The following is a 4,613-nucleotide window of genomic DNA, read 5'->3' as shown; positions in this document are numbered from 1 at the left end:
AGCATCTTCACTCGGCCTTGAGCCAAAGAGATTTTGGTTTGGCATTGCAAGTTATTTTGTGGCTCCTCCCACTTAATGGATTATGCAACACACATGACCTCAGTCTTCACTGGGCTAAGGAGACCGGTTGTAACCCACTGGGCCTCGACAGCCCACCTCCTACTTTAAATGGTGAAGAACATTCTATGGAAAAATCTTTGATATTTTCCCCATGTAAATAATCCAAATGCAGGCTCTTGCGTTCTCTCTTTCCAGTGTGGAAGCTCGACCCCTAAGATCGAAGAGCCATTCAGCCCTCACTTTTCAAAATTACTTTCTGTGTCATGTATTTTTTTTTGCCACTTTCTTTTCTTAGCTTTATCTTGCAGCCAGCCTGCGTCATGCAGAAGAGACCCAAATTCTACCACCTGCGGGGGATGTGGGTGAAAATGCCTGGGTGCAACATCTCAGGTACCTTGGTGATGGTGGGACACGGGTGCTTTTTCACAGGTCTCAGGATGTCTTCCATGGTGGTGGGAAACTTTCCTTTGCCACATATATCACTATCCTGTCAAGATGGGAATTGTGCCTGATCCATAGTTCCCAGAGTGTTTCTACTCTGGTGAAAATATAGCGCCCAGTCGCATGTCATGGAAGATCCTAACTATGGTTGGAAACTTGGCTTTAATCCACTGGTCACTGGGACCTCAGAAATCCTGGACATGTCCTAATCATCAGTAAGAGCACAGCCACATGACAAAGGTGTGGAAATGGAGGATAATGAGTAATGAAACCAGGTCCTCAGTGCTCTTGGAATTGAGATCAAGTAACAGTTGTCATTTGGTTTCAGACTCTGTTGACAAGCTTGTCTGAATGGAAGCACCAAAAGTGAAGCAAGGTTTTTTGAAAGAGGAACTATCTAGATTTCTCCAATTTTCCTCAGTAGTGTTGATGTGAATAGTCTTCTAAGGTCAAAGAAGGTGTCTTTGCATTGGAGGGAAAGGCACTCACCCACAGTTTATTTAATGATCCAGGTGGCATACGGCTGAGAGAAGACTAAGCACTGGAGGTCAAGGGTCACTTACCCACAAGACCCAGCAGGGGCTGAGAACTGGTGGGCCAGGGGTGCTCACCAATAGAATCCAGAGGAGACAGGGCACTTTTGGGTGAGGGGCACTTATTTTACCCAAAAGACCTAGAGGAGGCTGAACACTAGTGAGGGAGGGGCACTCACCTTCATGGAAAGAAAGGCCTTCAAAAATATTCAGATATCAAACTCAATATTTGTAATTGACAACACAGTGTACATATTAGAACTGTTACCATCCAGAAAATAGAATTGTCTTCTTACAAAAGACTCTTTTCAGGGCTCCCTTCATGTCTCCACTTCTTAGATGAAGGGGTTCAGCATGGGGATCACCACGGTGTACATCAGAGCCATAATAGAATAGATTTGTTAGCTGATGAGCATAAGTAGAGACCAATAATGCACCCATAGAACATTGAAACCACCAGTAGTTGGGAGGCACAGGGTAGAAGGCCTTGTGGATACCACGAGAAAATTCATGCAGAGGACATGAATTTTGAGGAGAAAATTCATGCATAGGACACAGTGATCAATAGGAATGGGATGACAATAATGAGTCCTCCTGTAATAAATATCATCAACTCACTGACATGATTGTCAGAGCAGGCCAGCTTCAGCAGAGAAGATATGTCATATAAAAAGTGTAATATCGTGTTGTCTGAACAGAAAGATAGTCTGGCCATGAGCAGATGGTGCAACGTGGAATGGAGCATGGTCAGCACCCGGGACAGCATCACCAGGGAAAGACAGGGCTCAGGGCTCATGACAGCAGTACAGTGCAGGGGGAAGCAGATGGCCACATAGCAGTAATTGGCAACAAGGAGAATTCTCTCAAGACTTCCAGAAAGCAGGAAGAAGTATGTTTGAACCAGGCAGCCTGCAAAGGGAATGGATGGAACTTCACTCTGTGTGTTCTGGAGCTTTGTGACAGAGGAAAAGCAGAGGTCAGAGAAGACAAGATATTGAGAAACAAATACACAGTTGTGTGAAGATGGGAGTCCAGGTGAATGACAATGAGGATGAGGAGGTTCCTTAGGATGGTAATAAGATACATGGCCAGGAACAGGGCATTGAACAGATTTTGATGCTCTGGCTTCATGGGCAGGCCCAGGAGGAGAAAGTCAGAGATGAGAATTTGATGCCTTCCTGTCATGCTCTATCTCCAGTGTTTTTAAGAGAAAATAATAGAATCCCTTAACAATCCAAAGAAATGAATATTGTTTTATTATCATACATTGTCTGATACTCACTCGATAATAATTGATCTCATTTTCTTTATATTAATTGGAATTGTTAAAGCTCAAAAGTATATTCTTTGCATAATTATTGTTGTCTTTTTTCTTGACTTCTCTGTAACATGTTTGAGTGTTTCATCCTTTCCTAAACACTCTTAACTATTGACTTTTGAGACAAAATTCATTGTTATTTTTCACACCTGTTTTGGCTGGTAATTCCAGGGAAACATAAGTGACTACTATTCCATCTGTATCTTATATATTGATGTTCTCAAGGATTTTTATATGCTATACTAGTATATATCTGTATACACTAGATATAAACTCTTCTACTCCAATGTCTTATATCACCATTTAAAACTCAGACGTAGGGTCTGGGGATGTAGAACAGTGATACAGTGCTTCTCTAGTATGTATAAGACTCTGAGTTTGATCCCCAGCACTCCAAAAAAATAAATTACAACATAAAATGAGAATCAGCCAGTAACCTTTATATCTTTGTGTCCCATAACCATTATCTTCCCTTCTGTGTATCATTGTGGGGACAAGTGCATGGAGTACTGCATACATGGCATACATTAAGGGTGTCTGAGTGGCAAACCACTCCCCCGTGCTAGGCTTGTCATAAGAAAACTGCTTACCCTGTAGGCACAGCCCTGGGCGTGAGACCAGATGTTGCAATCCCTGTGCTTGCTCCATGGCCTACTCCTCGATTGGTTGCTGCAGGGATAGTTGGCCAGAAATTGTATTGGTGGCTGCCTATAATCTATACATGGTTACTGCGCAATAAAAATCAGACCTGCTTCCTGCTCAGTCTCCGGAGGTTTTGATTAGTGACTCTGCAGCCACACTCTCCATTTTTTTAAATTGATCTTATTATTATTATTTTTTAATACAGGACAACAGCAGAACGCATTACAATTCTGGGAGGTTAACATTTGTGGTGTGGTTATGATCCCCCTGCTGTTCACATTCATCATAGAAGAATGTCTTCCACTTCAAAAATGTTGCAGGCTCAAGAGCTGCTCTGGCTAGGTCTTTCCAGTCTTGAGGACAATTAAGTTCAAAACTGAGTGATTCTAGCATTTGCTCTGCAAAGGGCCCCTGGGGCCCATTCTCTTTTACTGCCTTCTTTAACTCCTTCAGGGTATCCAATGCATGTGGATACCAAGTGGCAGGGTGTTGTGGTGTGGGGGTGTGTTGACTGGGAAGGCTTGTACTCCCTTACCCCAACTTTCTTTTTTTTTTGGTTCTTGTTTTTTGCATTTTATCTTTTTAAAATTGATTTTATTTTTTTAAATACACCGCAGCAGAATGCATTAAAATTCTTATTACACATATAGAGCACATTTTTTCATATCTTTGTATATAAAGTATGTTCACACCCCAACTCATGTCTTTATACATGTCCTTTGTTTTTTTTTTTGCATTACAATTCTTATTACACATATATACCACAATTTTTCATCTGTGTATATAAAGTAGGTTGACACCCAATTCCTGTCTTATACATGTACTTTGGATAATGATGTCCATCACATTCTACCATCCTTGTTAATCCCCTGCCACCTCCTTTCCTTCCCTCCCCTCTTCCATATCTAGAATTCATCCATTTCTCCCATGCTCCCCCTCCCTACCCCACTATGAGTCAGCCTCCTTATATCAGAGAAAACATTTGGCATTTCGTTTTTGGGGATGGGCTAACTTCACTTAGCATTATCTTCTCCAACGCCATCCACTTACCTGCAAATGCCATGATTTTATTCTCTTTTATTGCTGAGTAAAATTCCATTGTGTATATATGCCACATTTTTTAATCCATTCATCCACTGAAGGGCATCTAGGTTGGCTCCACAGATTAGCTTTTGTGAATTGTGCTGTTATAAACATTGATGTGGCTGTGTCCCTGTGGTAAGTCTTTGAGCATAGTCTGAGGAGAGGGATAGCTGGGTCAAATGGTGGTCCATTCCCAGATTTCCAAAGAATCTCCACACTGCTTTGCATATTGGCTACACCAATTTGCAGTCCCACCAGCAATGTATGAGTGTACCGTTTTCCCCACATCCTCGTCAACACTTATTGTTGTTTGTCTTCATAATAGCTGCCATTCTGACTGGAGCGAGATGAAATCTTAAGAGTAGTTTTGATTTGCATTTCTCTGATTGCTAGAGATGATGAACATTTTTTCATATATTTGTTGATTGATTGTATATCCTCTTCTGAAAAGTGTTCAGGTTCTTGGCCCATTTGTTGATTGGGTTATTTGTTTTTTTGGTGCTTAGCTTTTTGAGTTCATTATATACCCTAGAGAT

The 4,613-nt window shown here is 41.5% G+C and overlaps 1 pseudogene; it reads right to left on the bottom strand.

Moving 5' to 3' along the window:
• Positions 1–1,298: 1,298 nt before the first annotated feature.
• On the bottom strand, positions 1,299–2,219 carry LOC144256196 (olfactory receptor-like protein DTMT; annotated as a pseudogene).
• Between the last annotated feature and the right edge of the window lie 2,394 nt (positions 2,220–4,613).

The sequence above is a fragment of the Urocitellus parryii genome, chromosome 7 (assembly GCF_045843805.1).
Source record: "Urocitellus parryii isolate mUroPar1 chromosome 7, mUroPar1.hap1, whole genome shotgun sequence".
Lineage (NCBI taxonomy): Eukaryota > Metazoa > Chordata > Mammalia > Rodentia > Sciuridae > Urocitellus > Urocitellus parryii.
This window is presented reverse-complemented; position numbering and strand designations above follow the sequence as displayed.